The following is a 12,882-nucleotide window of genomic DNA, read 5'->3' as shown; positions in this document are numbered from 1 at the left end:
TAAAACCCTGATATAAACTACGTAAAAGAACTTTTTACTGATGAGATAATGGTCAACTGCCCACTATAAAAAGGGGCATGCTGTAGAATAAAGGGAGACACTTCTCTTCTTGAAAAAGTGCTCCTGTGTCTCCGCGCGCATCTTTCTTCTTTTTCCTCGCCGACTCCGCCTCCACCTGAGGGAACCCCTGGACCCCGCGGGAGCTGGTCTCCCGCAATAAATGACAGCTATTTCATGACTTAAAATCCTTAACAACAAATATTTTATTATTTTAATGCTATTCCATTTTTAGTAATCTAGACTTTAAATTCTATGAGGCTAGGGACTGTGCTTCCTTGTTTAGCAATATATATTCCATACTTAGTGACGGGCTAGCACTTTCCTATTCAGTTGGTGTTCAATAATAATACCGAATAAATGACTGAACAAGAGTAAATCAACAAATATTTTTATGCAGTAAAATTGTACAATGACCTTTGTTTTCTAGACATTATGAAGAAAATGCATAAGTAGATTCAGTGCCTTGAAGAATAAAAAATATATCATGGGATAAAATGAAGGCAAGGCAATATTTAAAGACATAATGGTGGAAATTTTTCCAGAATTGACAAAAGGAACAAACTCTCAAACTCAAGAAGTCTAATAAATCTGATGCATGAGATATAAAAAGAAATGCATCCTTGACTACCAGAATGAAACTGCAGAATACTAAAGACAATGAAGAAATCTTAAAATGAGCAAAAGAATAACAGCAAAAATCTTTAAAAAAAGTAAAAGACATATTACTTACAAAAGATCAACAATGATATTAACTGCTACTTTATCAATGCAATAGTGGAAGTCAGAAAACAGGGGAATGACTGTTAACCTAGAAACACAGAATTCCCAATGAAGTACTCAAGACATTTCCAGACGTGGGGAAAAAATATACCTCCAGTAAACCTACTGTAGGGGAAATTGTAAGAATGTTCTTCAGGAATAAAGACAATGATCCCAAAAAGAAGATGTGAGATACAAGAAGAAACAGTAAACAAAGATACTATTGAATAACTGAGTAAATTTGAACAAATGTTGACTATGTAAAATACAATAAGAGTGTCTACATTATAAGGGGGAGGAGAAAGACTGATCCTAGAAGAAGAGAGGTTAGTGTTAATCTTTCCAAGATCATTGTATTTTTTTTGAGGATAGTACAGATATTAACTCTACATTTTGTTGAAATACCTAGTTAACCACCAAAATAATGGAAATAGATTAGTAAATGGGAAAAGGAGAAAGTGAGAAAAAATTTCAAACAATGCAAAGGAAGTCAAAAAGTGAGCACAAAAAATATATAGAAAAAAATAGAACGTATGGTATAAAATAATAGAGATGGATTTAAGTATGTCAGTCCTTGCTATTAATGTAAGTTGACTGAAATCCAATTTAAAAACAAAAGATTAATAGGTTCATTTTAAAAAAAATCAGTTCTATGCTTTTTTTAATAAAAGAAACATCTAAAATATAAGAACATAAAAATATGAAGGTAAAGGAATAAAGTTATAGCAAATATTAGCCAAAAGAAAGCTGATAATATCAGAGAAAGGTGTCTTTTATGGCAAAAAGAATTCCTAGAGATAAAAATAATGAAAGGCTCAATCTACCAGAAATAACATTTTAAACTTGTAAACACTTAATTGCATCTTCAAAATATATGAGGAGAAATTGACAAATCTGCATTACCTTGGGAGAGTTAACATACCTGTCAATAACACATCAAAAATACAAAGTAGTTCCTCAACATAGATTTGAACAGAATTAAGTTTGATTTAATAGGCTTATAAAGAACTTTGTGCCCATCAACTTGATGATACATTATCTTCAAATACATATGGAATATTTCCAAAAATTGACAATGTACGAGGTATGATAAAAAAATACGGTGAATGTTTAAATTAAAAAAAATGATTACACTAAAAGACATATTGCCATTAATCCCCCTCAAAATTCTCCCCCTTGCTTCAAACACACTTATCCCATCATTCTTGCTGCTTTCTGAAACAGTTCTGAAAGTCTGTCATGAGTGTCTTCAGTTGTGCTGTTGTGGCTGCCTCCATGTCTTGAATCGATTCAAAATATTTTTTTTGTGGTCATTTTGACTTTGGTAAAGAGCCAGAAGTCACACAGTGCCAGATTCGGTGAATAAGGTGGATGAGGACACACCGTAATGTTTTTATTTGACAAAAATTGCCGTACCAGAAGCGATGTGTGGCACCGAGCGTTGTCATGATGGAGGATGAAGTAGACACTTACAAATGAGGGCTTCCAGAACTGCTTCAGAAAGTGGCAAGAACAATGGGATAAGTGTGTTCAAAGCGAGGGGAAGTATTTTGAGGGGCATTAATGGCAATGTGTCTTTTACTGCAATAATTTTTGTTTTAATTTAAACATTCACTGTATCTTTTGATCACGCCTCGTAATTTGACATAAAGCAAATCTCATTGAATTTCAAAGAAGTAGTACAACAAAAGAAAGCAAAACATACATTTAAGAATTTAAAGACAGATTTTAAAATAAGACCTGGGTCCAAGAAGAAAATACGATGGAATTTAGAAAATATTTAGAACTCAATGATTAAAAAAAATACTACATATGAAAACTCATTAGATGCAGCTAAAATAATACTAGAGGAAAATCTATAACCGTAAATGCTTATATTAGAAGAGTTAAAAGTTAAAAGGCTAAATATCCAACACAAGAAATTATAAAAATAGCAATAAAATATTTCCCAAAAAAGTAAAATTTAAGAAATAATAAAAAAATAATGAAACTAAAAACTAAATAATCATTTAAATTAATGTAAAAGTTAATAGAATGGATCAACAAATCAAAATTGATTCTTTAAACAAAATAAATTAGCAATCTCAAAGACTGAGCTTGAAAAAAGGAGATGTGTAAAGTAACAATGGAGTAAGAACATTATTAAAGATGAAGCAAAAAGTTTTTAATGGATTATAAAAAAATATATGATCATTTTAAGTGTAAAGGATCCCAAAGGCAATTGGGGCACAGAGGGGCTTGAAATACTACTTCCCCCTTCATATGTCCTGTCTCAAGATGACAGAACTAATATTCATAGTTTATATAATCAGATAACCAAGGACCAGATGATCAGATTTCCCTGCGAACAAATTGGAGCTGAATTCCTATGGTTACTGTGCACCTTCTGATAGTTAGTAATTTTGTTCTCAAAAGTGAACTCAGTCTTTTCCTGTCTTATTAATGTCATAACTGCCAAAGGAAAAACATGCCCTTCTCTTACGTTATCAGATTGATGAGGTGGCAACATTACAATGATGACCATTATTCTACTAATAGACACACAGATTGAGATGGAGTTGGAGATAGAGAATGAGTGAGATTTATTTTTGTTCTGTCAATTTTTTTCTCACCTTTTTTTTTTCTGGTGTGACAGCTAAACTCTTAAGCCAAAAAGAATTTATAATTAATATGATTCTATTCTAATGGAATTAGCAAAAATTGCAGCTCAGTTTACCTCTACTCTTTGCTGGAAAATAGGGCTCTATTTAAACTGTATTTCTTTCAAAACAAAGTATTGTGAAGTTGCGTGGTTAACTTTTTATTCAACTAAAAACACATTATTCATTTTTAAAAATACATGATTAAGTCTTTTGTAAAAGCTCTATAAACTTTAAATATTGAAAGTTAAAGAAAAAAAGGCAACTGGTTGACACAGGGCCTTTCACGTAGTGAATTTTGTTTTTTTTTTCAGTCCATTCGTTATTTTATTTAAAGACATTAATTTTGGTTTTGTTATTTTAAGATACCATTTATTTAATTATTTTACTTTAATTTTATTTTATTTTTAAATTAGTTTCAGGTGTACAACACAGTGCAATAGTTATACTTTTTACCCCTCAAAGTGACAACCCCTCTCCCAATCTGCCGCCCTACTCCCTCCCACAATATCATACATATCTATTACGATTCCATTGACTCCACTCCCACACTATACTCCACATCCCATGATTTTATGTATATATATATATTCAATTATAGTTGACATACAATATTATATAACATCAAGTTTACACACAATCATCTTGGAAAACATTTATCCCTTCTTTCAGATGAAAGTCTGCCACTTGTAGCCATGAGAGCTACTTGGGAAGCAGAGTTTCTGGAGTGTCTGATATAAACAAGATCGGATTTACTGTATTTTGCCATGTATAATGTCCTCCCGTGTTTAATGCACACCCACATTTTTGTCTCAAACTTTCAGGGGAAAAAAATCTTTCATTTTACTTTTTTAATTCAAAATTTTCTTTGTTTAGGTACTTATTTTTTGTATTATAAAAGAATTTTAGCATTTATTTTTTAACATATTATGGTACAAGAAATTTTATGTAACAAATAACTACAAACCACAAGAACAGATACAAGGTACAAGAAAGTTTATGTACCAGTAACAAATTTATGATCTTTATGCATCATAGAAGGCAAGAGCATACACATATATGTAAAGAGAAAACTTAAAATGCCTGAAAATTTTCCAAGATTCCCAAGAATCAGAACTTCCAACTACCAATATACAGTATTACTGAAGCAAATCCCTAAACTGCAATTTGGAAAATACATATTCTCAGACATGGCTCCTTAAATTTCCATCTGTTTATTTTCCATCTCTTTAGAGATGGCCTTTAAAAAAAATATGTTTCACATCAATCAAAAGAAATCAGTAAGCACTTTGGGTTCAGTGTCAGTGCTGAAATACCTATGGCCAGCCACAATCTTTAATATGGTGGGTGCATAGTAATTATTCTTAGGTTATTTAACATTTCCACCCACCTCAAAGTCAATCACTTCAGCCACTGAGCCGTGGTGATGGAGAAGCAGTGTCATGGAATGCTGTGGAGGAAAGCCATCATTACTCCAAGAGGTTATCTTTGCCCTACCAGTACCCTCACGAGAGGACAGTGGGCTGAGTGTTGTGACAGAGAATATACAGGTGTGACAGAGAAGCAAAGAGGGGAGCACCTACATCAAATTAGAGGAACTTTGGGTAGTAAGAATGGGTCAGAAAAAAACTGATGAGGAAAAAATCTTGCTGAAGCTACTGACTCCAATCCTGATTCCACAAATAGCTCCTAGTAATGCCCTTCCTTCTACCAGGTCTTAGAGGAATCACTCCCCAATCGCAGAAGCTCCCCAATGATCCATTGCCTATCGTTACAGCCTAGAAAATATTTTCCGTCCCTAAACTTCTAGGGCTAAATTAAAAAGTTTATTACTCCCATATATACTATTGCCACATAGGGCTCTGTGTTAGCTGGGATTAGGACAAAATCTCAGTAAGGACTTATTTGATATATGAGTATGTACACAATGCCCAGACAAATTGATACATAAATTTCAATTATTGGAGAAAGCAAATAATAAATCTTACAATTTATCTCTATTGCAGATTTCTTGCTAAGGTGGGGAAAATGGTATTTCAAAAATTTCAAAATTATTATGAGTCATAAACAGATTAGAAATTCCTTAATATAAAACAACTTTGGCCCAACGTCTATTAACATGTGGCCATCCACTTCATAATTTGAACAAACTCTGTCTTAGTTTAATATCTTCTTGAAGGTAAGTCAAACAAGAACTTATTTTCACTCCAACTCTTTGATGCTTTAAAAGAAACATTTCAATGCAATTTAGATGAATGAGACAAAAAAGGCCATCAACATTTTCACTAAAAATTATTTTCTCAAAACATACAGTACAATGAAAACAATATTATTGTAGCTAGGACCTAGACCATTATTTTTTAGCACAATTTCCTAAAGGTATAATGAGAAAGAAATCATGATCAGATTTGGTTTTCTTTGGAAATTTTAACAAAAGACTTGTTTTCTTTTCCCCATTCACAATATTTATGGGAGGAGGAGGCAGAGTAGCAGTTCTTTCTGGATTTATCTGATTTCATGCGCCTGCCTCTGGGTGAGGATGGTTGACATTCTTTGCATTATGTTTATGCATAATTATAAAGGCTGTTGCTAACTGTTCTTATGATCTTCCATATCTGCTTTGTATTTTAAACAAAAGGACAGAAACATTTGATTCACCTGAAGAAATCAAGTTTGAGTGTCTTTGATTCACCCTAGAATTGTACACTGCAAAAGCTTACTGCTATTTTTGTTTCCCAAAATGTGTTCTAATAGTGTACATAGTTTATGTCTAATACCCAAAGATTCAATTGTCATAAACTATATAAATCCATTTCAGAGGGCTCAGGGTTGTGTTAGACTAGGACGAGTCCTATTGTATAGGTTCGGGGCTTCAAAACATGTACACACACATACACACACACACACACACACACACACACACACACACACACACACACCCGCCCCCAGAACACTCTTCCACCAATAAGCTCTTAGCATTATATTTCAAAACAAAAAATTCAAATTGGGAGATTGTATTATATAAAATAAATGGGTGTAGAATTATATGGGCCTATTTTATTACAACTTATGGAAAATGTTTTATTAAACACTTAAAGACACACCCATTAGGCTGGCTATTATTTAAAAAAAAAGAAAATAACAAATATTGGCAAGGATGTAGAGAAATTAGAACCCTAGTCCACTGTTGGTAGGGATATAAAATCGTGCAGCAGCTATAGAGAACAGTTTGGAAGTTCCTCAAAAACTTGAAGCTAAAGCTATGATCCAGCAAGTCCCCTTTTGGGTATATATCTAAAACATTTGAAAGCAGGACCTAAATAGATATTTGTACACCAATATCCATAGCAGCATTATTCACTATAGCCAAAAGGTGGCAATAACCCAAATGCCCATCAACAGACAAAAGAATAAACAAAATGTGGTATCAACATACAACAACAAATTATTCAACCTTAAAAAGTAATGGAATCCTGATACATGCTACAACATGGCTGAATCTTGAAAACACTATGCTAAGTGAAACACACTAGACACAAAAAGACAAATATTGTATGATTACACTTATGTGAGGTACCTAGAATAGTCAAATACATAGAGAGATAAAATAGAATAGAGTTTATCAGATGCTGGGGGCAGAGGATGGGAAGTTATTGTTTCATGGGCACTGAGTTTCTAGATAATGAAAAAGTCCTGGAACTAGATAGTCGTGAGGGTTGCATAGCATTGTGAATGCACTTAATGCCACTGAAATGCACACTTAAAAATGGTTAAAATGGTAAATTTTATGTATATTTTGCTACAATAAAAAAATTAAATGACTTCTAAAAATGTAAGGAAATACAATGCAATTTATTCAAAATTAAGTAGAATGCCATCTATGTACATAGCAACTCTCTTCTGCTCTGCGTGGAGAAAGGACAGAGGAAAGAAGTTGAAACTATTTGTGTCAGAGACAGGCCAGCCTTCTGCCACAGACTCCGTAAGGCCAAGACACCTACAACAATGTCACATAGAAAACAAATGTTTTGATTGATTAAATATTCCGCTTTGCAGGCAATTGTTTTATTATCTGGAATATACACCTAAGAGTTAAGAAATTCATGTTCTCACCCTGAGACAAAACAAACTATTTCTCCTTATGGATTTTTCCTCACAGTGATTCAGTTAAGAAACACTATAATTCACTTATTAAACAATTTTATTTTCATCACATAAATGTACAAATACAGAACCTAAATTGATAAACAAATGTATTTTGTAGAAAACAATCACATCATGGAGCCATACTTACTAGCTATGCAATCTTGGATAAATCCCATAACACTCCCAGAACCTTGGTCTCCTAATCTGTAAAATGGGGATATATACGACGGCACCACAGAACTGGCCAAAGAATAAAATAAGATCATGTGAGAGCACTACCTCCGGCATATTATGAGGATCCAAATATTTTCTGATTACGTGAGTGAATGAATAAACGAAGCAACTGGAAGGAAACAGGGAAAGAGGAATGTTAGCACTTTTTTTAAGAAGCGAATTCCTGCAAGTCGTCAACACATGATTTCATCTGGTCTGTGGGAGCTTTTATGCAAAATGGGTGTGGAGATTTACAAGATTGGACCTGAAATTAACTGATGCACTCAGACATACTATATGTTGTACTAATTCGAAAATAATCGAAGCAAAAATAAACAAAATGACACCCGTAAAATACACAGACAAGATGATACAGGAGAAACCACATATAATTGGATAATAACCACCACAACTGTGAAGAGCCTGCAATTGTGAATCACAAAACATTTATTTGCTATGGTTCCTTTCTTTTCCCCTTTCATGGAAAAAAAAAAAAGTTTGTTTTTCTTCAAAATAAAAACACCGGTTTGTGGGTTTGGATTGATATTTTTTCATTCTTGTGTAAAAAGGTCAGAGTAACTATCAACACAAATATGAAAGGGTAATAGTTTCCGGCTCTGGAAATTTGATTGTTGAACAAAAGAAGAAAAGAGACCACCTTGTATCATGAAAGACAAAAGAAAGAAAACATTATATGTTTCCAACCTGCATGTCATAAGGAATTTTGAACACTTTGGCATCAGTGTTAGAGAAATGTTGTGTTAATGTTTGTTTTCCTGATACTTTAAAAGTAATTTCTTATATCCAAATAAAAAAGGAACATAGCTCCCCTGACAAAAAGTTTTAAGACAAAGGTAAACTATCTGTCAGATTGTTTTGCAGTAACTTGACTAAACTCTGATGGTTCTCAAATTTAAACTACATGAGAATTAAGGTTGCATAATAGTAATAACATGGGCAGTGCCAAAGAAACAATATTTTGCTCGGATCCATGGCAATGTCACAGTCATTGTCACACATATGGGACAAACCTCCAGAATATTAGGTCATATTTACCTCATCAGGTAAAAGTCAGAAAGGATAACTGTAGATTATTACACTGTAGGAGTTAATGAATTTATTTTTAACTCACTTCTCACTCCTCTAAGTAATGAATTTAGTCATGGCCATTAAATTGTATTTTCTCAATAATGCATGTGGTTTTTTGTGTTTTGTTTTTTTAAATATATTTGCAGTGGTAGATCATGTCAGTTCATTTGGGAGTGATGAAATAGCTTTATTTTCTCTGTATAAATGTCATCTACCTTAGATTAGACTGTGAAGGAAATAAATATGTCTTGCCTGATTTCTACATGATTTTTTCACAAAACCAATACATTTGTGTCTGCTCAAGATAAATATTAAAAGATAATATCTACTTAGATCAGAAAGTACACATAACATCAGGTTCAACAATATTTAGATGGCTAAAATTACAATCCTGTGTACCTATCTAAAAATAAATACAAGGATTCATGTTTAGATGTCAGCTTTCAGGAGAAAAATCCTTAAAGAGAGTTAATTTCTCTTTTAAGCCACTCTTTTGCTTTAAAGAAAAAAAAAGAAAGAAACATTCAGGAGCTCATAAATATAAGGCTTTGTCATGAAATAAATGAAGATAAGACGTGAAAAGAAAAACACTTGTACTATAATTATATTGTTAAGGCAATACTTAAAGAGAAATAGAATTAGCTAACTGAAGAGTTTGGAAAGGGAAGTGGGTTCGTATTCTGAGTGATGCTCTGTTTGGGATACTTGCTATAAATCTTTCTCATTCACTAAATTTCTTAATGGAGAAAGTTCCTCACGCTGGTCTCAAGCTACATCAGAGGAGAAACTAATAATAAAACGAGAAATAGTGATAATATTGTGCATTTACACAACTGCTACGTTTCCTATAGCAGAAAATAAAAATTATTTCATTTACTTGGGCGTGAAGCGATGGTAGCACTTAATAATAATAATGAGGGAAAGGGTGACTTAACAAGTACATGGTTTTTAAAGGTATTTTTAGTCAAGAGATGGAAATCAATAGTATTCTACCTCTTAAAAACTGAAAGAAGAAAGATGAACTGATACAGCAGCAGAAGAGATCTTTTCTTTGAAAAAAAGAGTGCTCTAGTGGAAAGCTTCCTAATACAATAGAAGAGATCCTTAAGTCATGGAGTAGTTATGGGCTCCTCTACCCTCTATCCAAAAAGATAGAATCTATCTGGTTAGAACACTAGTTCTCAGTGACGACATTATCCTTTTTACTGCCTTGTTGCAAAAAGAAGGCTTTCAAGGATAAGTATAAAGAGTGACATAATGTAAATTTTCAAAACATGAGATACAGGTGAAGAGAAAACACGCAGGGACATAAAGTGGGGCCAATGATAGAAATGTTTCTACTACAAACTCCTTCACATATTGTATCAGACATGTCATTTCTTGGTGCTTCTATTTCTTAATCTTGAGAACTGAAATAGGTGGTTTCTACATGACATTTTCCTTATACTCAGGATTTATCAGTGGTATAGTAATCAGTCAACAAACATGTACTAAATCTCCATTGTGAATATAGCGTTTATTAGGTGGTAGGGTGAGTCAGAAGTAAGAGTTTCGCCTACTGAATCATTAACCTCACTTCCTGTATTAAGTGTGCTCTTTTGGGAGGTTCCTCTGTCATCTGGTCCCACAGTAATCAGCTTATGAAATCAGACTTAAATTATACCCTAACTAAAGAAAGTTCATATGAGGTTCCTCGAAATGAGAAAGCAAAGAATGGGGGAGAGATAAATAGGAGAAAAGAATGAGAGACACAGTAGACACTTGATGAAAAAAGAACAATGACTTGCAAACACTGTTTGTTTCAGATATTACAAAAACATTAGATTTGGAAAATAACACAAATAGATTTAAAGTGGGAATGAAATTCTGCAAAGCTTCAATACAAGTTACTGGAGACAGCAACAAGGGGAAAATGAACAACAATATTTTCAGAGGAGAAAGAGTGGGATCTTAGGCAGGAGGAAAGAATGAAGAATTTCTGTTTTAAGAATAAAATAAAACAGTAGCAATTGTGTCAAAAAACATTCTTCCAATATTGTATACCTTTTTATTATGGTGCTGTTTTGAGTTTAATGCTTAAATTTGATAGGTTGGGAAATCCCTCTATCCACCCCATACTAAGTCAGAACCTGAATATTCTACTTCTCTGCTTTTTGCATTTGTTGCATAAGGTTAAATTGCTGAATCATTGTGATGCTCCTGGAGAATATAGGCATCCTTTAAATTATGGAACATGGCTATATTTTAGTGCTGTACAATAGGGAAGTAGAACTGCGCCCAAGCAATGAGCACTTAGTCTCTATTTTTATGGTTGTTACCATGTAGTCACAAACAAAAATCGATGATGAAAGAATTAAGTTAATCTATCCCATGCAATATCATTAGTCACTTCCCAGGTTCTGGAGCTCCCTAAAGCAAAGAGAGAATAAAATTTCAAACTATTAGATTGCTAGTCAGTTTTATAGATATCAAGTTTGTACAGGCACATAAATCAGAATCTATTCAAAGTAAGGAGCAGATGTCTGAATTATTCCAATGAAGTAAAATCATCTTCTCTCACATGCTACAAATCCATAGCCTTTTCATAAGTATGAAAGCTGCAAAAAGGAACGGGATTCATCATTTAGGTGATTTATATTCCCTTTGAGTTTTTCTCACCAAACTGTTGAGACTTGAGGACATCATGTTATTTCCATAACCATGAGCATTTGATGCAAAGCAATCCCAATGTATACTGAAGCAGAAATAGCCAGAAACCAACACCATTGAATTTTTTAAATCATAATAACTTTTCCTTTTAGCATTTTATTCTAAATTATCCTTCCAACCAAAATTAAGAACAGGTGGGGAGACAAACATTAATAATGTAGATGCCTGACCACTGTGCTGTACACCTGAAGCTGAAGCTGAATAATATTGAGTGTCAACTATAATTTTATATATATATATATATATATATATATATATAGTCATGGGATGTGGAGTACAGCATACAGAATAGAGTCAATGGAATTGTAACAGCTTTATATGATGTCAGCGGGGTAGTAGGTTGAGGGAGGGGTATTATCACTTTGTGAGGGGTGTAAATATCTAACTATTACATTGTTTTGTACATCTGAAACTAATAAAAAATTAATTAATTAATTAATTATGTAAAAGAATTCAAGGATGCCACAGATGAGGCCTTCATTTAAAATTATTTTTTAGCAGATCTTATGTTTTTAATTTTTTTTTTTAGTTTTACACTCTACCTCCTTACAAAAGGTAGATTGTAGACTTTCACACAGTTCAGAGACATTAAGACAAAAGATTATAAGATTAAACTGAGTCTATCTCAATTATATAAAATGAATAAAAAGGATGCTATTGCTAAAGAGTTGTTTCCCAATACTTCTTACAGCTTCAATGTTTATCTATTTTGTATACGCCCTACTCTGAGAGATGAAAGCAAGCAGAGCTTGTGTTTGTTATTTTTACATGGACCAAAACCCCCAAAACACTTTGTATATAGCAGAGTTTTAATAATAAATAATAATAAGCTGGGGCTTTCCTACCATGCAGCCTGCAGGTATATGTCACAGGAGTAGCCCATTAGTGAGGCACTTATTTTGAGTTACTTTCATACTTAAAGAAATTATGACCCTTACATAGAATACAAGATGAATCCTTCTTACATTGAATCACTATTTAAAAAATTAATAAAAATCTCCAACATCAAAAAACAACAATAACATAAACTATCTTAACTTTTGTGTTCAAATAAAATGTTAGAATTATACTCCAGTTGAATCTCAAATGTGAATTAATATATAGTAATGCAGAATTTAAAATGAAACATGGGGACCAGCTGAGTGGCGCGATGGTTAAGAACTGGCCTGGGACGCCAGAAGGCCCCGGTTCGGATCCCACATATGAGGGCCAGTGACACTGCCCTCCACAGCTAAGATGCTGAACAACAGCTCAACCTGGAGCTGGG

This window comes from Hipposideros armiger, unplaced genomic scaffold (assembly GCF_001890085.2).
Source record: "Hipposideros armiger isolate ML-2016 unplaced genomic scaffold, ASM189008v1 scaffold_174, whole genome shotgun sequence".
Lineage (NCBI taxonomy): Eukaryota > Metazoa > Chordata > Mammalia > Chiroptera > Hipposideridae > Hipposideros > Hipposideros armiger.
This window is presented reverse-complemented; position numbering follows the sequence as displayed.